Here is a 27,302-nt window from a genome sequence, read left to right on the forward strand (position 1 = left end):
TCTGGGTGTGGCACTCATTGCAATGCACCCTTGTCTAAAAATGGCAAAATTAAATGCTAATTATCTACCCTACAGAAGGAATTATGGGAAAAATTTCTACAGACGGCTTTCCAAAAGTCATATGTGTAGATTTCAAATATGCCCTTGGATTTGACCTTTGACCTTTTTTTCAAGGTCAAATGGGCCAAAATTTTCAAAAAAATGAATTTTTTTTACGAAAAAAAAAATTATTCAGACAGCACACAGACTTAACCAATAATAATATTGGCAAGTGTTACCCTTCAGGTCATCTTTCATCTCTGTGAATTTGGGGTCAATCGGTGCATTTTCACGGGAGTAGCGGCCATAAGATACCGAAACTGAAAACTGTCTCTAATTCGGGAACCGTTAATGCTAGAGACCCATTCTTTTTTGCATTTTGTAGAGCATGTAAAGCCCAATACTGAAAGTGGTCTCCGTTTTTTTGTATTCCATACGGTTTTCGAGTTACGCTGTATCAAAAAGTACATATTGGTGGTGAAAGCAAAATGTACAGTACGGTAATAGATAATAAATTTTGAACTCTGGAAAAATAAAACATAAGGCTTGGCAAAGCAGACAACTTGTGGTCAAAAATGACATTATTTCATCAAATTTGAACTTCTGGAACTTCAGAGGACCTCCCATTTCAAGAATTTTGACCAAAATGACCTTTTCTTTATTTTAATTAATTTTTCTGTAGGAAATTTATGGCACATTATGGTAACTCCAAAATTATAACATTTAGTCCCTTATATCTCCAAAACTGGCAGAGATAGGTCCATAGTTACTATTGAAGTTGAATAGGAAGTCATATACTGGCAATCTTACTGTGACCTTGAAATTGACCTTTGACCTACTTTTTACCATGAACTGAACTTTGCAAATTTTGCTTCCCTTTTATCTCCAAAACTGGTAGAGATAGGTCTATAGTTACTATTGAACTTGAATGGGAAGTCATATCCTGGCAATGTTAATGTGACCTTGAAATTGACCTTTGACCTACTTTTCACCATGTGTTGAACTTTGCAAATTTTGGTTCCCTTTATCTCCAAAACTGGCAGAGATAGGTCCATAGTTTCTATTGAACTTGAATAGGAAGTCATATACTGGCAATCTAAATGTGACCTTAAAATTGACCTTTGACCTACTTTTCACCATGAACTGGACTTTGCAAATTTTGGTTCCCTTTCATCTCCAAAACTGGCAGAGATAGGTCCATACATGTAGTTTCTATTGAATTTGAATAGGAAGTCATATACTGGCAATCTAAATGTGACCTTAACCCCATAGAGACCGCTTAGCTGTGACCTAGAAAAGTCCCCTGTGCCCAGTTAATCTGTACAGGTACCTGTGAAAAGTTGGGTTCCCTCAGTATTTTGGCTGTAACTTATTTGTTAGCAAATATTTCCCACACAAACCATACATCTTTAGAAAGCTAATATTATATGCTAAATGATGGTGGTTTTATTAAAATGTAATACTTTTAATTGTTAGAATTATTGACCTTAGAAAATTGGATATATATTTGGGCCCGACAGAAGAAAATAAAAAAATGCATTTCACTATGCACGAAACTTTTTCTTTTTTCCATATTTTTACAAGAAAATTCACTCTAATAATCATAAATTGGTTATCTTTGAACACAGAAAATTTCAGTGCAATATCTTTTTTGGGTTTTGAGTAATTACAACTTTATCACGTGCCTGTGCCTGGAGCGAATTTCCCATTTCACCTGGATGCTGTCTGCTAGACAACAACATAACTTTCAACTTTCACATTATATTTTTTGCTTTAATTGCAAGCTGTATTATTCAATTCCATCAATTAAATTTGATAAAATGTGTTAAAATATTTAATTTAAAAATTCAAATTAAATTAGAAAACAATTATTTCTATTCTGATCTCTTTATTTATTTTTATTTCTATACTGACTTCAACAAGCAAATGACAAATGACATATGCCTCAGTAGAAATTACAATACAATAGTACAAAATACAAAAGAAACTTTTAAAAATAAAGTGTTACAAAAGAGATATCATGCTATACAGATACTGCACTCTCAAATACCAGATTCCTTGAAATAACCAAATGTTGCACACAAAATACTGAATAATATAAGCACCATGGAAGATTCTACAACTACAAAAATAAACTTATATTTCTGACATAAAAAAATAAAACATATTTACACTAAATTCATCATATCAAAACCATCCACACAGTAGACTTGAGTATAAAAATCCCTGAAAACAGTTCAAAATTGGAACTGGGGAGCTGAAATATCAAAATATTACACACAAAATACCGAATAATATAAGCACCATGGAAGATTCTACAACTACAGAACTTATATTTCTGACATAAAAGAGCAACATATTTACACTAAATTCATCATATCAAAATCATCCACACAGTAGACTTGAGTATAAAAATCCCTGAAAACAGTTCAAAATTGGAACTGGGGAGCTGAAATATCAAAAGATTGCACACAAAATACTGAATAATATAATCACCATGGAAGATTCTACAACTACAAAATTGAACTTGTATTTCTGACATAAAAGAGCAACATATTTACACTAAGAATCAAAATAATCCGCTCAGTAGATCATGAATAAAAAATGATTTCAGGTCAAAGTATGACACTTATCACAGCGAGTATAAAAAAGCACCCCGAGTCAAATGTAAATCCTCAACAGAATGTAATGAGCATATACATATCAAATGTGCTTGAAATAGAAGTAAACAAAATCCTATCAACACACACAACAGACAATGAATCTGGATTTTGCACAGGTCTACATGATTTCTGGTAGACACCAAGACAAAAACAAGGCAGCAAAGCTGTCAAATGTACAGACAAAAAACAGAAAATAAAGATGCAAAAAAAGGTCATTTTGTCAATTTTGATGCAATAATAAATAATGCTTATAATAGCACAGTCAGTCAACACTGAATTTTAATCATGCACAACAGGTAACATGGTCAATAACAGGAGCGGACCCTGAGACATTTTCTGACAGTATTCCAAAGTATCTATGTTGATCCATCCTCCATTTTGATGGTCTTCCAACAGAAAAAAATAGATATCAGTCAATATAAACTTAATAACCTGTCTTCAAGAAGACCCAGAAGATGGTCTCAATCCACCCCTTCAATAAGATTACAGTTTCAGGACCATGAGAGACTATAGTCACATGATGAAAGTCTCAATATTTGAAAAATGATGACAGTGCATAAAATAATTTTATATAATGTTTAAAGACATAAAAAACAATACAATTGCTTATGTGGAAATACAGAAAATGTGCAGAGCCTCGAGCGGATGAGAGTTAAAAGTCACAAATGCAAGTGTTTGAGAAAAAATTGTAAAGGAAAACCTAACAAAACTAGAAAACCACCGAGAGTGCAGACCTCTGCCAAGGCAGCAATTGTTGATTATTGTTGATTATTGAGCCAGACCACCACTAAAAACTAATCATTGTCCTCTTTGGCCCAATTCTGACAGTTCCTGAAAATTTCAGCAAAATCGGTCCATAACTTTTTGAGTTATGTTGATGACAGACAAACAGGGGTGAAAATATAACCTCCTAGGCAGAGCCTGAGGTAAATATAATTTCAATGAAGCTGCCATTCAAACTTTTAATCTTTGATTATATATATATATATATATATATATATATATATATATAATTACCTGCATAATTATCACTGCTTCCTTATTATTAATCTAGCAGAGAGCTTAACTTTTAGGAGTTTACAAGGAAATATCAACAAGTGTGCTTTATGTAATCTCCTTTAATGGCCTATCAATTAGGCAAATGACTTTTCAACTCAGAAATTAGCTACGTGATACCCAAGGGATATTAACAGACTGACCCTCTCAAAGGTCTTTCAGGCCCATAAGTCACATCTTAAGAAAAGCACAAAACAATAATGCACAAAATAGGAGACTACCAATTCTGATGCAATAATACATTATGTTTTACTGCACAGTCAACATCAAATTTTAATTATGCACAACAGGTAACAACGACGAAAGTAAAAGCATAAGGCTTCAGGCCCATCAGAGTTCAAGTTTATACTTAGAAAGTGCCAGAATGAGAAAAATGAAAATTTCACACAAAATTGCATAAATTCAATAATAAATGATAACCCAATTAACCTGGCTTTCTAATTTGAACTGCATGCCAATCCTAAAAATCATACTTGTAAGTTAAAAATAATAATAAGTAGCACAGTTTTTTTTTTCATAATGTTTGCAGTAGCAATGCAAAAATATTGTTGTCAATTTTGATGTAACATTACATAATAAATTATAGAATAATTATCACCAATCTTTGATTATTGACAATAAATAGCATGGACATGTAGAAAAATTGATTACCATTCGGCTTCATGTCCATGGGAGCTCCGAGTCCCACAGTGAATATGCCAAAAAGATAATGAATATTTCACTCAAATGTATAACTTCCAGAAAAAGAAGCCAATTAGACTGCTTTTCCAACTCATTCTGCATTTTAGTCCTGTGTTTCTTTTTTAAAGGTCTGACAGTCATAACACGGTTTTCCCATAATGCTCATCATAGCAGCAGCACCAAAAATTGTGTTTTCTTCTATTTTGATGCAATATTACATAATGCTTAACAGCATAATGACCATCAATTTTTAATAATAGAATATTAGTAACATGGACATTCAGAAAACGTGACAAGCAAAGGTCTTCAGGATCATGAAACTTCAAAGTCACACCTTGAAAATGCCAATAAGTGAAAAATTAAATTTTCACAAAAAACTGTTTAACTGCCAGAAAAAATTACCAAACAGACTGCATTGCCAACTGAAGCTGTATTTTAGACCCATGTTTCTTTCCTGTAAGTTTGAGAACGGTAATTGACATGATTTTTGTTAAATGGTCATTATGAGAGCAGCACCAAAAATTGTGTTTTCTTCTATTTTGATGCAATATTACATAATGCTTAACAGCATAATGACCATCAATTTTTAATAATGGAATATTAGTAACATGGACATTCAGAAAACATGACAAGCAAAGGTCTTCAGGATCATGGAACTTCAAAGTCACACCTTGAAAATGCCAATATGTGAAAAATTAATTTTTCACAAAAAACTGTTTAACTGCCAGAAAAAATTACCAAACAGACTGCATTGCCTACTGAAGCTGTATTTTAGCCCCATGTTTCTTTCCTGTAAGTTTGCAAACAGTAAGTGACATGGTTTTTCTTAAATGGTCATCATGGGAGCAGTGCCCAAAATAGGGGTTTCTTCAAATTTTGATGCAATATTACATAATGTTTAACAGCATAATGACCATCAATTTTTAATAATAGAATATTAGTAACATGAACATTCAGAAAACGTGACTAGCAAAGGTCTGCAGGCTCATGGAACTTCAAAGTCACACCTTGAAAATGCCAATATGTGAAAAATTAAATTTTCACAAAAAACTGTTTAACTGCCAGAAAAAATTACCAAACAGACTGCATTGCCTACTGAAGCTGTATTTTAGCCCTATGTTTCTTTCCTGTAAGTTTGAAAACAGTAAGTGACATGGTTTTTCTTAAATGGTCATCATGGGAGCAGTGCCCAAAATAGGGGTTTCTTCAAGTTTTGATGCAATATTACATAATGTTTAACAGCATAATGACCATCAATTTTTAATCATAAAATATTAGTATCATGAATATTCAGAAAATATGATTAGCAAAGGTCTTCAGGCTCATGAAACTTCAAAGTCACATCTTAAAAATGCCAAAATGTAAACAAGACAGCACTGTTCTGAAATGGGTTTATTTCCATTTTTAACATTTTTTTAACATAAAACAAAATAAACAGTTTGTTGCCATTTTTATATGACCAACTAAGAAAATTGATGAGATGGGAAAAATATCAATAGAACAGTGTTTAATGTCCAATTTCCTCCATTCTGAGATTCTGAACATAGTGGATGATTGAATCTGACAAACTGCAATCATGAGTTTATTACCATTTTTGACACTTTATTACACAATACACAATAACAAGTTTACCATCATTTTTACACAATCAATTAAAAATGTTGTAAAAATGCAGGAAATATCAAACAAACACTTTTACGTATCTTATTAGTTAAATAATGAGACTGTTAATGTGCCTAATAATTGAATCTGAGGAAATGTGAAAAAACAGCATAACTTCTAAAATAAAGGCCCGATCATGCTGATTTTCGAACTTGACCTGCGTATTATGAATATCCATCAGTTCTGTTAGTTTCAAGCCAAAAGGTAAAATGTTATTTCACTTATCGTGTTATTGGTGTTGCATATATGCTGAGAAAAGTGAAAAAACAGCGTAACTTCCCTAAAAATGACCCGATCATGCTGATTTTCGAACTTGACCTGCGGATTATGAATATTCATCAGTTTTGTAAGTTTCAAGCCAAAAAGTAAAATGGTTTTCCACTTATCGTGTTATCGGTGCTGCATATATGCTGAAAAAAGTGAAAAAACAGCATAACTTCCCTAAAAATGGCCCGATCATGCTGATTTTCGAACTTGACCTGTGTATTAGGAATATACACCAGTTCTGTAAGTTTCAAGCCAAAAGCAAAAACGGTGTTCCACTTATCGTGTTATCGGTAAAAGTGCACGACGGCGACGACGGCGACAACAGACGCAGATGATGGCTATATGTACAGACACATCTGTGTCTGTACATAAAAATGAAAATTTCACAAAAAATGCATAAATACAATAAACATGATAATCCAATAGCTCTGGTTTTCTCATGAGCTGAAGGCCAATCCTAAAAATCGTACTTGTAAGTTTAAAATTATAATAAGTAGCACAGTTTTTTTTTTTCATAATGTTTGCAGTAGCAGTGCAAAAAGATTGTTGTCAATTTTAATGTAACATTACATAATAAATTAGAGAATAATTATCACCAATTTTTGTTTATTGACTATAAATAGGATGGACATGTAGAAAAATTGATTACCATTCGATTTCATGTCCATGGGAGCTCCGAGTCCCACAGTGAATATGCCAAAAAGATAATGAATATTTCACTCAAATGTATAACTTCCAGAAAAAGAAACCAATTAGACTGCTTTTCCAACTCATTCTGCATTTTAGTCCTGTGTTTCTTTTTTAAAGGTCTGACAGTCATAACACGGTTTTCCCATAATGCTCATCATAGCAGCAGCACCAAAAATTGTGTTTTCTTCTATTTTGATGCAATATTACATAATGCTTAACAGCATAATGACCATCAATTTTTAATAATAGAATATTAGTAACATGGACATTCAGAAAACGTGACAAGCAAAGGTCTTCAGGATCATGAAACTTCAAAGTCACACCTTGAAAATGCCAATAAGTGAAAAATTAAATTTTCACAAAAAACTGTTTAACTGCCAGAAAAAATTACCAAACAGACTGCATTGCCAACTGAAGCTGTATTTTAGACCCATGTTTCTTTCCTGTAAGTTTGAGAACGGTAATTGACATGATTTTTGTTAAATGGTCATTATGAGAGCAGCACCAAAAATTGTGTTTTCTTCTATTTTGATGCAATATTACATAATGCTTAACAGCATAATGACCATCAATTTTTAATAATGGAATATTAGTAACATGGACATTCAGAAAACGTGACAAGCAAAGGTCTTCAGGATCATGGAACTTCAAAGTCACACCTTGAAAATGCCAATATGTGAAAAATTAATTTTTCACAAAAAACTGTTTAACTGCCAGAAAAAATTACCAAACAGACTGCATTGCCTACTGAAGCTGTATTTTAGCCCCATGTTTCTTTCCTGTAAGTTTGCAAACAGTAAGTGACATGGTTTTTCTTAAATGGTCATCATGGGAGCAGTGCCCAAAATAGGGGTTTCTTCAAATTTTGATGCAATATTACATAATGTTTAACAGCATAATGACCATCAATTTTTAATAATAGAATATTAGTAACATGAACATTCAGAAAACGTGACTAGCAAAGGTCTGCAGGCTCATGGAACTTCAAAGTCACACCTTGAAAATGCCAATATGTGAAAAATTAAATTTTCACAAAAAACTGTTTAACTGCCAGAAAAAATTACCAAACAGACTGCATTGCCTACTGAAGCTGTATTTTAGCCCTATGTTTCTTTCCTGTAAGTTTGAAAACAGTAAGTGACATGGTTTTTCTTAAATGGTCATCATGGGAGCAGTGCCCAAAATAGGGGTTTCTTCAAATTTTGATGCAATATTACACAATGTTTAACAGCATAATGACCATCAATTTTTAATAATAGAATATTAGTAACATGAACATTCAGAAAACGTGACTAGCAAAGGTCTGCAGGCTCATGGAACTTCAAAGTCACACCTTGAAAATGCCAATATGTGAAAAATTAAATTTTCACAAAAAACTGTTTAACTGCCAGAAAAAATTACCAAACAGACTGCATTGCCTACTGAAGCTGTATTTTAGCCCTATGTTTCTTTCCTGTAAGTTTGAAAACAGTAAGTGACATGGTTTTTCTTAAATGGTCATCATGGGAGCAGTGCCCAAAATAGGGGTTTCTTCAAGTTTTGATGCAATATTACATAATGTTTAACAGCATAATGACCATCAATTTTTAATCATAAAATATTAGTATCATGAATATTCAGAAAATATGATTAGCAAAGGTCTTCAGGCTCATGAAACTTCAAAGTCACATCTTAAAAATGCCAAAATGTAAACAAGACAGCACTGTTCTGAAATGGGTTTATTTCCATTTTTAACATTTTTTTAACATAAAACAAAATAAACAGTTTGTTGCCATTTTTATATGACCAACTAAGAAAATTGATGAGATGGGAAAAATATCAATAGAACAGTGTTTAATGTCCAATTTCCTCCATTCTGAGATTCTGAACATAGTGGATGATTGAATCTGACAAACTGCAATCATGAGTTTATTACCATTTTTGACACTTTATTACACAATACACGATAACAAGTTTACCATCATTTTTACACAATCAATTAAAAATGTTGTAAAAATGCAGGAAATATCAAACAAACACTTTTACGTATCTTATTAGTTAAATAATGAGACTGTTAATGTGCCTAATAATTGAATCTGAGGAAATGTGAAAAAACAGCATAACTTCTAAAATAAAGGCCCGATCATGCTGATTTTCGAACTTGACCTGCGTATTATGAATATCCATCAGTTCTGTTAGTTTCAAGCCAAAAGGTAAAATGTTATTTCACTTATCGTGTTATCGGTGTTGCATATATGCTGAGAAAAGTGAAAAAACAGCGTAACTTCCCTAAAAATGACCCGATCATGCTGATTTTCGAACTTGACCTGCGGATTATGAATATTCATCAGTTTTGTAAGTTTCAAGCCAAAAAGTAAAACGGTTTTCCACTTATCGTGTTATCGGTGCTGCATATATGCTGAAAAAAGTGAAAAAACAGCATAACTTCCCTAAAAATGGCCCGATCATGCTGATTTTCGAACTTGACCTGCGTATTAGGAATATTCACCAGTTCTGTAAGTTTCAAGCCAAAAGCAAAAACGGTGTTCCACTTATCGTGTTATCGGTAAAGGTGCACGACGGCGACGACGGCGACGACAGACGCAGATGATGGCTATATGTACAGACACATCTGTGTCTGTACATAAAAAGCTATAAAAGGAATATCAAAAGAATCAGAGCATACCTTGCATGTAACACAAAATGCAACACAACACAAATGCTGCCTTCTCTTATAAATAAAATATTTCACAAAGATTTCCTAGCTTTCTTTCTAGGTGCTTGAGATCTCTCAGGGTCATTATAAGTATAGTCAACCATGTAATGATATCTGTAAAAGCAAGGAGCAGGACACATCCTAACCTTGCAGACAGTACATATGTAGATTGTGTCCACCCTCTGTAAATGAACAGCACAAGCAGATCTTTTTCTATCTTCTGACATAGCTGGTGCATGGTTGAGATTGCGATTAGAACGCAGTGGGAAGTGTGGCTAGAGGTCTGCCTGATGTTACTTCCTTTACATTTTGTCCAATGAGTTCTTCAGCTAGCTGACAAGTGAAGTCTTTCAGTTTCATTGATTTTCCACTCGTTTTCTTGTAAAGGATGTAAGAGTTTACTCTAGCAGTATCAAGCAAAAACCAAAAAAAGTTTCAAATACCACACCACACCTTTCATCATACGCTTGTGGGCATTGATGCGTTGATCAGACAAGTCAACACCACCCATGTAAGTGTTGTACAGAGTTACAGTTTTGGGTCGAGTTACATTTATCTTTTCCCATTTCCCAGAAACTTTATCTGATCTTTGCACTATGTCTGAAGTCTCCTCAACAGGTAGAGAGGTAAGTAAGGTTACTGTCTTTTTATGTACAGACACAGATGTGTCTGTACATATTGCCATCACCTGCGTCTGTCGTCGCCGATGCCGATGCCGATGCCGGCGCCGTGCACTTTCCTTGTTAACACGATAAGTGGAGGGGAGTTTTACTTTTTATGTACAGACACAGATGTGTCTGTACATATTGCCATCACCTGCGTCTGTCGTCGCCGATCATGTCGCCGTCGCCGTGCACTTTCAGCGTTAACACCATAAGTGGAAGACAGTTTTACTTTTTGGCTTTATATTTACAGAACTGATGAATATTCATAAAACACAGGTCAAGTTCGAAAATCAGCATGATCGGGCCATTATTGTAGAATTTATGCTGTTTTTTCACTTTTCAGCATATATGCAACACTGTTAACACATTTCAAGGAAAACTGATAGGACTGTTGTCATGAAACTCACAGGAGTAATCAATCTTACTAAAACGCAGGTCAAGTTCGCAAATCGGCATAATCGGACCATTATTTTATAAGTTATGCTGTTTTTTCGCATTTCCTCAGATTCAATTCTTAGGCATGTTAACAGTTTCATTATTTAATAAATAAGATATTAAAAGTGTTTGTTTGACATTTCCTGCATCTTTACAACATTGTTAGTTGATTTTGTAAAAATGATGGTTATTGTGTAATAAAGTTTCAAAAATGGAAATAAACTCATATCATTGCAGTTTGTCAGATTCAATCATTCAGTATGTTCGGAATCTCAGAATGGAAGAAAACACAATTTTGGGTGTTGCTGCCATGATGACCATTATGGGAAAACCATGTTACTTATGATTGCCAAACTTTCAAAAAAGAAATACAGGACTAAACAATGCAGCCTGAGTTGGAAAAGCAGTCTAATTGACTTCTTTTTCTGGAAGTTTTACATTTTCAAAGTGTGAACTTGAACTCCCATGGGTCTGAAGACTTATGCTTGTTACACATTTTACTTACATTGGTATTACCTGTTGAGCATAATTAAAATTTGAAGTTGAATTTGAAGTTTAACATAATGTACTTTTGCATCAGAATTGACAGTAGCCTATTTTGTTATTTCCTGCTTTTTGTCTGTACATTTGACAGCTTTGCTGCCTTGTTGTCTTTCCAAGTGACAGCTGTGAAGGATCCTTTGTACATGTGAATTGTGTCGCCTCTCTTCAGTTCTTTTACCACAGGAAACTTTTTGCATTTACCGTGTTTGGGAGTCCTTTCCTATTTGCTCTTACTGTGCCGCAAGGGGTTGATCGTCGTAACAACTCCTTGAATGCAGGGACACTTGTGTAATAATTGTCCATATATAAATGGTGTCCCTTATCTAAAAAGGGAGAGGTGACTGACAAGACAACATCATGGGTTGCACCATTGTCACTGCCTTCTTTCTCTTTTCCTGTGTACACTTTCAGATTGCACACATATCCAGTGACTGACTCGGATATCATAAACAATTTCAGTCCCCACCTGATGGGTTTATCCTTCATAAATTGTTTGAAAGAACACCTTGACTTACATGCTACCATTGACTCGTCCAGAGAGAGCTCCCTCTTCGGGGCATAAACAGTTCTTATTTTCTGTCAACCCTTGCTTGGATTTCTCTCGTTTGGCCATTCACATCACAATTTTTCGCGTATCTCTCAAGCTCCATGATATCATATCTTGGAGAATAAAATTTTATTCTGTCAACATTAGATTTACCTTTTGCAAACGGCGACCAACAATCATTTCCGGTTTCGTAACGTGTCACAGATACGCTCGCCGATATATATCGCAAAAATTAAGAGCTAGGCTAAAAGTATCCTTTTTAGCGTTTTTTTAATTTATTTATCGATTTTTCTTTCATTTGTCAATTAATTTAGGCGATTCGATTAACTCTTTCACCCATTTATTAGGTATACAGAAATCAGTTATCCGACTGAACAAATAGGGACGGTTTTCCCCAACCGCCACGCATAGGCCCTACTCTCTTTCAAAATTTTCTTTCTTTCCTCTGGAAATACGTAATATGCCAAACAATTCGACCAAGATTAATTAATTAATTTCATGGAAATGTCAGTTTGGTCGAATTGATTAAAATACAGCAAATGGAAACCTTTGATATCGTCGGATTGTTAGGGGCATCTGCCAAAACGTTCATCTTTCCGGAAGTATTGCATTTTACCGGAAGTGTTACGCAAGATAAGCCGCAATTTTCGCCTAACATGTGTTTCAGGCATGTTTTATCCTCCTGAAATCTTATTTTGCTGTGTACAATATGTGCTAACATTACTTAACATTAAAAAAGACGACAATTATAATTTTTAATTATATATTTCCCTCACCTACGGTCACTTTCATGATGCCCTTCACAAGTGGGACGAGTATGGTGTTGTAAACACAGGCCGGTCACTTATATTTGAAACCGGTGGCTTTAGTGGACTTAAACTAGTTATGTGATCTACGTACGCCCTATTTGAATTTTAATATGACAACTGAAATCAACCGAATTGAAATTTTTTACCAGTCTGAGATCAGTTTTTTTCAACCCGCAAGGCTTGCTCAGCGTCGAGGCGAAGACGTACGTACTTCCGAAGAAAATTCAATCACCCGTATCAAAGAATACCAACTGGTACTCAAACGGAAATCAGTGTAACTTCAAATTACTATTAAGTATTTTATTTAAAAAGCATGTCATATAAAAACATATTGACAAAAGGCAAAATACGGAGCGTACCTGTGGCGATAGACATACAGCATTTTGCTGGCATTCTTCCGATTTTCTTACTTATATACTCTCGCTGTGCACAAACCACGGTGCATATTGAAAACCCCACTGATACAACCAGAACGTAAAAATAGCATTTACTTGCCATAATTTTCACAAAACAGGTGCATTTATAATTTGACGTGAGAATTGAGCACATGCAGAAATGAGAGACTGGTTTTATCTGGTCTGCTCTAGCATAGCGCAAACCACATGTTAATGAAGACGGTCCCATTTTGGGGGAGGGGGTCACAGGAATGGAGTTCGTCGTGGAATACGCTAAATATTATCAACATTTCATGCATCTGGGGAAACAGAAACTGACTCACAGGTAACGTAAATACCCAGTGGAACTCTCTATGAAGCTCCCATGGAGTTAAGGAAGACGTCATTTTTATTGTTGACAAATCAGTTATCCATGTAGGTGAACAGCGACACGTGTTCGTCAGATTTTGACAGCGCGTGGTATTTGGCGCCAAGAAGTCTGGGCGGTCGATCCCGCTGATCTTTCGGTCGATTGTAGTAAATGTAAGATCTTGCGGTGTTGCCTTCAAGAACGTTTCCCCATCTGCATATATATTTCAATCGAACTTGAAAATAAATTGCTTATTCTTCCCAAACTTTTTATTAGTGCTAGCAAACGCGATATATGGTCTATATGAAGGTGTTTACGACATATTCTACCCACTGTCGATATTTGGTTTCATCCAGAATAGACCTTTTTTTAACCCCCCCCCCCTCCCCAGTTACGGGCGTGATGAATCAGTCAGCGAGGGCAAGTCTGCTTAATAGCAAAATTTGTATGTCTATAAGCACTATTATTGTCATCGGGGACAAAGGAAAAGACAGGTACGTCATGCTTCCAGATTAGATCTTCAATTAATTGTTTCTTCCTCATTGACGAGAGCTATTGAAAGGACAACAATTGACAAAGGGCCGAGGCATGCAGCATCTATTTCACTGGCTTGAAAATTTACCGAGTCTTGTCGACGATGTGGTCGAACAATCGGAACAAGAAAAAAATTCTGTCCCATGATTTTGACGTATGGACTAATTGTTTGAGCCCAGAAAAATTAATTTTATAAAATAATTTTTGTGGTCGGATTGACTGGGCCGGTCGAAATGCTTGGCACATTACCGTAGTCCCTTGCCTACACTGGTCTATCGTTTCATTGTGTGAAAAGCTCCAGTGGCCAGACAATTTTCACGGTGCATGAAGATAAACAGTTAAAAAATACCCACAATAAATTCGGCAACCGTAGGATGCGCCAACATATAGATAATTGCGATAGTTTAATATTTGTTGCGATAGTTTAATATTTGTTGCAACAAAGACAAATTAATCAAGCTTATAGATCTAATAAGTAATATGGAGCCCACTAGCATTCTGCTGCCCAGATGAATATAAGATGCCTTGAATAAAAGTGCCTCGAGCTTCTCTTTAACTGAACTACATCTACCAGTCACTCTACTCATTATCATTATTCCTTTATTGACACTGTTTGTCAATGTATTTCTTTATTGATACTATTTATGTATACCTTTACTGATTCTATTCATAAGGGAAAGTTACTAGGAGTATTCCTAACAGTCCTAATTAAATTAATCACATTGCAGCTTATTCTGTGAAAAGCTATCCTACTTTTTCTGTCTCACAAGATACAGTGAATATTCCCTAAAATACATGCTCATTGAAGTTGGGCTAAGCCTATACATATTTATATTCACTAATGGTTGCACATGTGCAGCAATGTATTCCACAAATAACATAAAATATTCTACCATGATACTTAAGCCTATGTCACATAAAATCCCACCATAACATTTGTTTGTATATCTTGTTGTGTGAAGCCTTACATTATTTTGTGTAAATGCAATGCTAATATCGATGAACTAATAATGAGATGTTAATAATGCAAGAACATCCAGCTAGCTAGCTTAGGCTGTATTCCCAGAGCTTTTAGATCGATCCATCCCCGCAGGGAGTCTCACTAGATTACTGTCAGATAATCCGGCTTAAATGTCCATCCCGCCTACTACAAGCTGTAAGGGGGTAATCAACTTTCGTGTCCGCCCCGCTGACAGCTGTTTAGCTTGAACCCCCAGGGAGTTAGGTCGATCTAAAGTAGATCAGTCTAATATCTGGAAATGGGGTCTAATACTATCTTATTCAACAGAGAATGAGTTGTTTCAAATCTTAAAACCTCTAAGTATTTACAAAAATGTAATAATAACACTTATAAACTTTTTATCATTTTCTTTTTTTTTCTTTCTTTCATATCACTTTTATCAGTCACATATTGTTATGTAACATCAGCCACGTACGATGTAAACATCACACAATCGGGGCTGCACTTAAAAACAAATTACAATATGTTGACATACCTTCTTCAGCATGACTGCCTTCTTTCTCAGCTTTCTCATACTTCTTTGCCGCCTGAGATAACCCCTTCTTGTTAGTTAGCTTTCTGTAGCAAAAGTGACATCGTGGTTTGGCTTCCAAATCGTCGAATCCTATTTCTAAATCCGTACGGATCCACTGAACGGCAGCGGCTTCTCTGCTGCCAAATTTCAGCCATTGTTTCGCTGTGCTTCTAAAAGTTTTCCAGTGAAGACGTGTGATGGTATCTAGAGTCTCTTAATTAGGTACATGTACCTTCTTCTACTAGTATGTGCAAGCAACACGAAAGATGAGAATTTGGCGAAGATTTCGCGTCTCCCTCCTCAGATTCTTCATTACAGCCGACCATGCTGCTTTGTTTACATGGCATGGCCTGGTGGGAAGGTGACGTGACCCCTTTCCGTTGCTTTGATTGGTTAAAAGGCTCGAGCGGCGGGGCTATTCATTTTGATATTTCGACATAAATGCTATCGCAATTATCTATATGTTGGCGCACCTCTCGGTTGCCGAATTTATTGTGGATATTCTTTTACTGTTTATCTTAATGCACCGTGGAAATTGTTTGGCCACATCACATATTGAAGGAAAGAGCTTTTCTAAACGCTTTTATTCGTATCAGGTGGGGGACTAAAATGGACTTTTAACACGAAGTTTTCTCTTCCCCATAGTGTTCTAGCTAAACTTCTTCGCTGCTAAGCTGATGTAAGACTTATGACCTATTACCGCACACATTAATCAGCTTATAACTCTTTAACTGTGCTCCGACCCCCTCATGGCAACGGCCCTTAGTAACAGAGGCGTGGCTTAGTTGTCAGCCTGACTGGGGCGCGTGCCAATGAAAAACTCATCAAAAGACACATTTTGCAGTGCAAATTCATAAAAATTATTACATCCAACGTTAGATACTTTTTTGATTAATATAAACACACAAAAAACTCAAAAACATGATTTTAAGCGTATTTAACCCTATCACTGGCCTTAAAGCAAAAATGCTTTTTATGTACAGACACAGATGTGTCTGTACATATAGCCATCATCTGCGTCTGTCGTCGTCGCCGTGCACTCAGCGATAACACGATAAGTGGAATACCGTTTTACATTTTGTATTCAAATTTACAGAACTGATGAATATTCATAATCCGCAGGTCAAGTTCGAAAATCAGCATGATTGGGCCATTTTTAGGGAAGTAATGCTGTTTTTTCACTTTTTTCAGCATATAAGCAGCACTGATAACACGATAAGTGGAAAACCATTTTACTTTTTGGCTTGAAACTTATAAAACTGATGAATATTCATAATATGCAGGTCAAGTTCGAAAATCAGCATGATCGGGCCATTTTTAGGGAAGTTATGCTGTTTTTTCACTTTTTTCAACATATATGCAACACTGATAACACAATATAAGAAAAACAGATAGGCCAATTGTCATTATACTCACAGGAGTAGTCTAACTAAAATGCAGGTTGAGTTCGAAAATCAGCATAATCGGGCCTTTATTTTAGAAGTTATGCTGTTTTTTCACATTTCCTCAGATTCAATTCTTAGGCATGTTAACAGTCTCATTATTTAACTAATAAGATACGTAAAAGTGTTTGTTTGATATTTCCTGCATCTTTACGACATTGTTAATTGATTATGTAAAAATGATGGTAAACTTGTTATCGTGCATTGTGTAATATAGTGTCAAAAATGGAAATAAACTCATATCATTGCAGTTTGTCAGATTCAATCATCCACTATGTTCAGAATCTCATAATGGAGGAAATAAGACATTTAACACTGTTCTACTGATATTTTTCCCATCTCATCAATTTTCTTAGTTGGTCATATAAAAATGGCAACAAACTGTTTATTTTGTTTTATGTTAAAAAAATGTTAAAAATGGAAATAAACCCATTTCAGAACAGTGCTGTCTTGTTTACATTTTGGCATTTTTAAGATGTGACTTTGAAGTTTCATGAGCCTGCAGACCTTTGCTAGTCACGTTTTCTGAATATCCATGATACTTATATTTTATTATTTAAAATTGATGGTCATTATGCTGTTAAATATTATGTAATATTGCATCAAAATTTGAAGAAACCCCTATTTTGGGCACTGCTCCCATGATGACCATTTAAGAAAAACCATGTCACTTACTGTTTTCAAACTTACAGGAAAGAAACATGGGGCTAAAATACAGCTTCAGTAGGCAATGCAGTCTGTTTGGTAATTTTTTCTGGCAGTTAAACAGTTTTTTTGTGAAAATTTAATTTTTCACATATTGGCATTTTCAAGGTGTGACTTTGAAGTTCCAAGATCCTGAAGACCTTTGCTTGTCACGTTTTCTGAATGTCCATGTTACTAATATTCTATTATTAAAAATTGATGGTCATTATACTGTTAAGCATTATGTAATGTTGCATCAAAATAGAAGAAAACACAATTTTTGGTGCTGCTGCCATGATGACCATTATAGGAAAACTGTGTTATGACTGTCAAACCTTTAAAAAAGAAACACAGGACTAAAATGCAGAATGAGTTGGAAAAGTAGTCTAATTGGCTTCTTTTTCTGGAAGTTATACATTTGAGTGAAATATTCATTATCTTTTTGGCATATTCATTGTGGGACATGGAGCTCCCATGGACATGAAGCCGAATGGTGATCAAATTTTCTACATGTCCATGCTATTTATTGTCAATAATCAAAAATTTGTGATAATTATTCTATAATTTATTATGTAATGCAGTGATTGGGAAGGTTCAAACCACCCATGGGACAATGGCCCCTCCTAGGTCACCCTTAATGGGCCATTTTGCATATCAATGGGCCATCGCTTGACATTTATGGGCCATTTTTAACCATGACAAATATATTTGAAATATCTGTATCAATATTTTTGGGAATAATATAATAAGGTTTTGCAGTTTCTTTGTTAATATATTTATTTAGTTAAGACTTTTATTGTATTTTTCAATAAAACCATTACAATGCCTTCTTTACTGAACTTATTTGAAGACTAAATGAAAAAACAAAATGATCAGAAAACATGTAATACTCATAAGTAATTGGTTTTTATTTGATGAAACCATCAACAAGAGGTAAACAATCTAGATCTCTGAAATCCTTGATTACTCAAAACTGAGAAAATGTAAATGAAATTGTCTTCACATACTGTCTAGTACTTATTAATCAGTCTTACTGAAAAGAGATTTCATTACTTAATGAAGTAATCTCTTTTTCCTGTGCCACACATTCAATGCATCCTCATAACATATCTTACTCCCAAGAATCTTAACTCTTACACTGTTCGCAGTCGTACTGGAGCCAGGGCCATAGTTGAAGCCATCGGGGTTGAAAACCTCGTACGACCTGAGAGTGAGAGGTGCTAGCACTAGCAGTAACACTACTGTCAGTGTCACTACTACTCGTCGTAGTGCAAGGAGCGCTGCTCTCAGAAGTTGGTACATTTTCTTCCCCCGTCTCCTTTGAGACTTCTTCCTGAACGTTGGACGGACCCTTAGACGAAGCGGTTGAAGTAAATAAACTAACTAATGTAGGCTGGTCTGGTGAGATTTTAAAAATCTTTTTCGGCGGCATTTTTCTTTTCACTTCACCAAAGTGCTGCTTGAAAAAATCCCATGTGCTTTCAGAACGAAAAGCAAGGTTACTTCTAATTGGATAAACATGACCTATAAACTGATTGGCCAATAAGATATCAGCTTTTATTTCATTAGCATATCTATTGGGACGATGTGCTCATTGCTCTCGGCAAACTTCGCCGATTGCGTTTGATAGCTTCCGAATTCGTTCCTGAGACGTCTTCAGGTATGAGAGGAAAATTACGCTAATCAGTTGACGAATAGTTTATTGACTCTTTTTAAAAGCGATGTATATCAAAATCACGCGCCCTTATGGCGCACAAACAGGGCTTTTTATGCACCCAGTTACGATTCTATGCGCGTATGGCGCAATGGCGCGTTCCTTCCCAATCACTGTGTAATGTTACATCAAAATTGACAACAATATTTTTGCATTGCTACTGCAAACATTATGAAAAGAAAACTGTGTTACTTATTATTATTTTTAACTTACAAGTATGATTTTTAGGATTGGCATGCAGTTCAAATTAGAAAGCCAGGTCAATTGGGTTATCATTTATTATTGAATTTATGCAATTTTGTGTGAAATTTTCATTTTTCTCATTCTGGCACTTTCTAAGTATAAACTTGAACTCTGATGGGCCTGAAGCCTTATGCTTTTACTTTCGTCGTTGTTACCTGTTGTGCATAATTAAAATTTGATGTTGACTGTGCAGTAAAACATAATGTATTATTGCATCAGAATTGGTAGTCTCCTATTTTGTGCATTATTGTTTTGTGCTTTTCTTAAGATGTGACTTATGGGCCTGAAAGACCTTTGAGAGGGTCAGTCTGTTAATATCCCTTGGGTATCACTTAGCTAATTTCTGAGTTATAAAGTCATTTGCCTAATTGATAGGCCATTAAAGGAGATTACATAAAGCACACTTGTTGATATTTCCTTGTAAACTCCCAAAAGTTAAGCTCTCTGCTAGATAAATAATAAGGAAGCAGTGATAATTATGCAGGTTATTATATATATATATATATATATATATATATATATATATATATATATATATATATATATATATATATATATATATATATATAATCAAAGATTAAAAATTTGAATAGCAGCTTCATTGAAATTATATTTACCTCAGGCTCTGTCAAGGAGGTTATATTTTCACCCCTGTTTGTCTGTCATCAACATAACTCAAAAAGTTATGGACCAATTTTGCTGAAATTTTCAGGAACTGTCAGAATTGGGCCAAAGAGGACAATGATTAGTTTTTAATGGTGGTCTGGCTCAATAATCAATCAATAATCAATAATAATCAACAATTGCTGCCTTTGCAGAGGTCTGCACTCTCGGTGGTTTTCTAGTTTTGTTATGTTTTCCTTTACAATTTTTTCTCAAACACTTGCATTTGTGACTTTTAACTCTCATCTGCTCGAGGCTCTGCACATTTTCTGTATTTCCACATAAGCAATTGTATTGTTTTTTATGTCTTTAAACATTATATAATATTATTTTATGCACTGTCATCATTTTTCAAATATTGAGACTTTCATCATGTGACTTTGGTCTCTCATGGTCCTGAAACTGTAATCTTATTGAAGGGGTGGATTGAGACCATCTTCTGGGTCTTCTGGAAGACAGGTTATTAAGTTTATAATGCCATTTCAGAACAGTGCTGTCTTGTTTACATTTTGGCATTTTCAATATGTGACTTTGAAGTTCCATGGGCCTGAAGACTTTTGCTTGTCACATTTTCTGAATAACTATGATGCTAATATTTTATAATTACAAATTGATGGTCATTATGCTGTAAAACATTATGTAATATTCCATCAAAATTTGAAGAAACCCCTATTTTGGGCACTGCTCCCATGATGACCATTTAAGGAAAATCATGTCACTTACTGTTCTAAAACTTACAGGAAAGAAACATGGGACTAAAATACAGCTTCAGTAGGCAATGCAGTCTGTTTGGTAAATTTTTCTGGCAATTAAACAGTTTTTTGTGAAAATTTAATTTTTCACATATTGGCATTTCCAAGGTGTGACTTAGAACCTCCACGGGCTTGAAGACCCATGCTAGTCACATTTTGTGAAAATTCATGACACTTATATTTTATTATTAAAAATCGATGGTCATTATGCTGTTAAGCATTATGTAATGTTGCATCAAAATAGAAGAAAACACAATTTTTGGTGCTGCTGCCTTGATGACCATTATGGGAAAACCGTGTTACTTATGACTGTCAAACTTTCAAAAAAGAAACACAGGACTAAAATGCAGCCTGAGTTAGAAAAGCAGTCTAATTGGCTTCTTTTTCTGGAAGTTATATATTTTAGTGTAATATTCATTATCTTTTTGGCATATTCATTGTGGGACTCGGAGCTCCCATGGACATGAAGCCAAATGGTAATCATATTTTCTACATGTCCATCCTATTTATATTCAATAAACAAAAATTGGTGATAATTATTCTCTAATTTATTATGTAATGTTACATCAAAATTGACAACAATCTTTTTGCACTGCTACTGCAAACATTATGAAAAGAAAACTGTGCCACTTATTATAATTTTAAACTTACAAGTACGATTTTTAGGATTGGCCTTCAGCTCATGAGAAAACCAGCTCTATTGGATTATCATGTTTATTGTATTTATGCATTTTTTTGTGAAATTTTCATTTTTCTCATTCTGGCACTTTCTAAGTATAAACTTGAACTCTGATGGGCCTGGAGCCTTATGCTTTTACTTTCGTCTGTGTGACCTGTTGTGCATAAGTTGATGTTGACTGTGCAGTTAAACATAATGTATTATTGCATCAGGATTGGTAGTCTCCTATTTTGGGCATTATGGTTTTGTGCTTTTCTTAAGGTGTGACTTATGGGCCTGAAGACCTTTGAGTGGGTCAGTCTGTAAATTACCCTTGGGTATCACTAGATTAATTTCAGAGTTATAAAGTCATTTGCTTTAATAGGCCATTAAATGAGATTACATAAAGCACACTTGTTGATATTTCCCTGTAAACTCCCAAAGGTAAAGCTCTCTGCTAGATTAATAATAAGGAAGCAGTGATAATTATGCAGGTAAATTTTGTTTAATATTGCAAATAAGTTTTAAATATATATATATATATATATATCAAACTGGAAGATTAAAAGTTTGAATAGCATCTTCATTGGAATTATATTTACCTCAAGCTCTGCCAAGGAGGTTATATTTTCACCCCTGTTTGTCTGTCATCCACATAACACAAAAAAGTTATGGACCGATTTTGCAGAAATTTTCAGGAACTGTCGGAAGTGGGCCAAAGAGGACAATGATTAATTTTTGGTGGTGGTCCGGATCAATAATCAATCAATTATCAATAATAATCAACAATTGCTGCCTTGGCAGAGGTCTGCACTCTCAAAGTGCTTTTCTAGTTTTGTTGTTTTCCTTTATAATATTTTCTCAAACACTTGCATTTGTGACTTTTAACTCTCATCTGCCTGGGGCTCTGCACATTTTCTGTATTTCTACATAAGCAGTTGTATTGTTTTTTATGTCTTTAAACATTATGTAATATTATTTTATGCACTGTCATCATTTTTCAAATATTGAGACTTTCATAATGTGAATTTGAACTCTCATGGTCCTGAAACTGTAATCTTATTGAAGGGGTGGATTGAGACCATCTTCTGGGTCTTCCGGAAGACAGTCAGGTTTTTAAGTTTATATTGACTGGTATCTATTTTTTTCTGTTGGAAGACCATCAAAATGGAGGATGGATCAACATAGATTCTTTGTAATACTGTCAGAAAATATCTCTGGGTCTGCTCCTGTTATTGACCATGTTACCTGTTGGGCAAGATTAAAATTCAGTGTTGACTGACAGTGCTATTATAAGCATTATTTATTATTGCATCAAAATTGACAAAATGACCTTTTTTGCATCTTTATTTTCTGTTTTTTGTCTGTACATTTGACAGCTTTGCTGCCTTGTTTTCTGTTGGAAGACCATCAAAATGGAGGATGGATCAACATAGATACTTTGGAATACTGTCAGAAAATATCTCAGGGTCCGCTCCTGTTATTGACCATGTTACCTGTTGTGCATGATTAAAATTCAGTGCTGACTGACAGTGCTATTATAAGCATTTTTTATTATTGCATCAAAATTGACAAAATGACCTTTTTTTATATCTTTTTTTTGTTTTTTGTCTGTACATTTGACAGCTTTGCTGCCTTGTTACTGTTTATAATGCACAATCTTATAGTCTTCTATAGGATTCTATAGAAATTCTTTAATTTCTATTTTAAAGAAATCTTGAAAAAATTCATCATTTGTAAAGTAATCTTTTATGGAGAAATATTTTATTATTAGGAATGTTTTTGTACCAAATCATTGAAGCTGAAATTATTTTTTTAAATTTATGTTCAGACCATTACAAAAATTCCTATAAGATCCTATAGGAAATTTTATAGGAATTTCTATAGGAACCTATAGGAAATCCTATGCTAATTCATATAGGGAATTTTTATAAGGCCGGGTTGAATGAAAAACAATGAATCTGGTTTAAATATCAGTATATGATTTTGATTTTTAATTTATGTTCAGACCATTACAAAAATTTCTATAGGAACCTATAGGAAATCCTATGCTAATTCATACAGGGAAATTTTATAAGGGCGGGTTGAATAAAAATAATGAATCTAGTCTAAATATCAGTATATAATTTTAATTTTTAATATATTTTCAGACCATTACAAAAATTCCTATAGGAACCTATAGGAAATTCTATGCTAATTCATATAGTGAATTTTTGTAAAGCTGGGTTGAATGAAAAATAATGAAACTGGTCTAAATATCAGTATATAATGTATTTTTACTTTTTGTGTGATCATATTCACTTACTTCATATTTCTTCTATTATATTGAAAGTCAACCTTATAATCAGATTTTACTTGACCTTGGCTGTTTTAAAAAGTGAAAGTGCAATCCTGCCTAATATATAAAATATAATGTAAAAGTAAGTGAACATTAAGGGTATAGTACTGTCCCTCATAAAGGATGGGAAACGAGGACAAATTAATATGTTTATAAAGATACATTTTATTATAAACCATGCTCAATCATTTGTAAGGTTTAACAGTCAACTGATGTTAGCTAGAGAATGCCCTACTCCACCAGCCATAACCACAGATTCAACAACTGTGTATTTCTTTTGTTAGCATGGCACCTATTATTAGGTCACTACTCCTGTAGCTATTGTTACACTAGTAACAGTAACCGCCTATTAGGTGTTATCAGATGTGTGGTATCCTGTCTAAGTCTTTGTTTATATGAGACAAGCAGCAACTGAGTATACAGCTATCAAGACGGTTTAAATTCAGGAGCATAGTGGAAGGGTACAGAGTGTAGAAAAATCGGATTGAGGAAGGTATGTATTACAGTAATGCATTGGATCATTTGGTCATCTAATCAAATTGAAAATGAGATAATTAATTGATCTAATTTGTAGTGTACCTTGTAAACATCATATCTATATTACATTAAACAAGTTATAATTTATAATGTATAGCTTCCCTTTTAGCCAACAAAGAAACAGGGATACATAATGCAATCACTGTTTAGTCTCTTTATTTCTTATAAAACTGTGATCAATTGCTCATCAAAATATTTCTTTAAATGCAGTTGAATCTAAAAAAAAAAAACAATTTACATTTCATTTAACTTTTGGTTTGTGATTTATTAAAAATTATCTATTTAATGTTATCCACAACTGCCTCCAAGGGACCATCATGATATATAACTGAGAAAGACCCATGCTAATAAATAACATACAATTAACATGTTAGAGGAGCTGTCAGGGCAAATTACCTCACATGTTCTTCAGGATCGTTTATTTGCCAAGTTTTCTTTCCCTTTAATTTCTTTTCAACCCTTAATGTGAGGTAAACACCATAGTTTGTTTAAAAATATTTTTTGCTAACCTATACATAATGGAAATGAAATGTGCATTGTGAAAATCTGACCATTTTGCTTACACAAAAGCTATAAATTTTAACTTGGGGGTTGCTTTTTTGTGGTTTGGACTGATGATTTAGGTCAAGCAAAGACTGGTGAGAATAGGGAATTACTGTTTACCCTCGGAAATTAGTTTTCTATGAGTTTTGGGGACTTTTTTGGCCCTGGCAGCTCTGTAATGGCCCAATTGCATATTTAACCAGAGTAGAGTTTTCTCCACTGCGGATTTCTGCATTTTAAAATTTGTTTCTGATTGTTCCTGTGGGCTTGGTCCTATGAAATATGTTCATGTTCTTTATATTTTTTTTTACAAATTATCCAGCTTTAATACGTCTTTGAAAAAAATTCAGTTGAAGGCTACGAATTGCTCAAAATAGAATTGGTGCAATGATTATTATTGATCTCATTAGAAAATTTTTCCTTCATCATTTTGCATTTTTGTAGACATGTACAATTAATTGAAATTCACAATGTCTTTCTTTCAGAATACATCTGCAAATGGTTCAACACAACTCAGACGGAGGTTAAGAAGGCTATCACAGTAAAGTTGAACAATGTGCAAAAGACTTTTGTCTAAAATTCTTCAATTATTAAGTGACTAAAGCAGTATGCTGACAATGGGCACGGTCTGGCAAAGGGAGGTTTTAGCCACTCATTCTGGCTGGAGTTCGAACCCACACAAGAAAAAGACAGAGACGCCACAGCTTGACAAGACATATTGGATCCTTGTGATAGCTTATAGAACTTATAATTAAAAAAGCAGTAGCAACACCATTGAATTTGCAAAAATCTATGAAACAATTCTCTAGTAAGCTGGTTACATACCATACTGGAATATGTACATACATTTATACATATTGAATAAAGAATTTAAACATGATACATTCTTTTGTTTTGAGGGACCAGTGCCTATTACCAATTTTGCCAAAGATCCAACAATATATAAAAAGCTGTAAACATATTCTCAAAGCAGTTAATATGAATTTCAATAGGTTCCTATAAGATTTCCTATAGGATCCTATAAGATTTCCTATAGGATCCTATAGGATTTCCTATTAGATTTCCTATAGGATTTCCTATAGGATCCTATAGGAAAATGGGACAATTTCCTATAGGATCCTAAAGGAAATCCTATAGGAAATCTTATAGGATCCTATAGGAAATCTTATAGGAAATCCTATAGGAAATCTTATAGGATCCTATAAATACTCAAAAATAAGCAGAGATACGCCCATAGTTACTATTGAACTTGAATAGGAAGTCATATACTGGTAATCTAACTGTAAACTTGAAATTGACCTTTGACCTAATTTTCACCTTGAACTGAACTTTGCAAATTTTCCAGCCCTTATATCTCTAAAACTGGCAGAGATACATCCATAGTTATTGTTGAACTTGAGTGGGAAGTCATATACTGGCAATCTTACTGTGACCTTGAAATTGACCTTTGACCTACTTTTTACCATGAACTGAACTTTGCAAAATTTGTCTCCCTTATATCTCGAAAACTGGCAGAGATATGCCCATAGTTACTATTGAATCTAAATAGGAAGTCATATACTAGCAATCTGTGACCTTGAAATTGACCTTAAAGCTACTTTTTATGATGAACTGTACTTTGCATGTTTTCTGGCCTTTATATCTCCAAAATTGGAGAAATGCCCATAGTTACTATTGAACTTGAATAGGAAGTCATATACTGTAACCTTGAAATTGACCTACTTTTTTACCATGAACTGCACTTTGCATATTTTCTTGCCCCTCAAATCTTCAAAACTGGCAGAGATATGTCCAGTGTTGCCCCTAGGTTTTCCTTGAAATGTATTATCAGTGTTGCATATATGCAACACTGATAATACATTTCAAGGAAAACCAATAGGCCTATTGTCTAGAAAATCACAGGAGTGATCAATGTTAGGAAAATACAGGTCAATTGGAAAATCCGCTTGATTGGAACGTGTTTTTTTTTTTTTTTTGCACATTTTGAGAATTCTTATTTATTGCATAGAGCTTGTCAAGCACAAGATTGGTTGTGGTGTCCCTTTTTTTTTAGTTGATCATATAAAAATGGCAGTAAACTGTTAATTTTGTTTTATGTAAAAAAATTAATAAAAATGGAAAAAAAACCATTTCAGAACAGTGCTGTCTTGTTAACATTTTGGC

At 34.2% G+C, this 27,302-nt stretch overlaps 1 protein-coding gene and 1 long non-coding RNA gene across 3 annotated transcripts in view; both read left to right on the forward strand.

Annotated features, from left to right (window-relative positions):
- LOC106181906 (uncharacterized) overlaps window positions 1-27,302 on the forward strand; it is a 120,319-nt gene that overhangs the window by 31,918 nt on the left and 61,099 nt on the right. The gene's annotated exons all lie outside the window — the stretch shown is intronic.
- On the forward strand, window positions 20,207-26,019 carry LOC147764916 (uncharacterized). The gene is made up of 2 exons (XR_015332018.1): window positions 20,207-24,552; window positions 25,625-26,019. It is a non-coding gene; the product is annotated as an uncharacterized LOC147764916 (long non-coding RNA).

This window comes from Lingula anatina, chromosome 1 (genome assembly GCF_051362555.1).
Source record: "Lingula anatina isolate TDL-2025a chromosome 1, LinAna3.0, whole genome shotgun sequence".
In the NCBI taxonomy this organism is placed as follows: Eukaryota; Metazoa; Brachiopoda; class Lingulata; order Lingulida; family Lingulidae; genus Lingula; species Lingula anatina.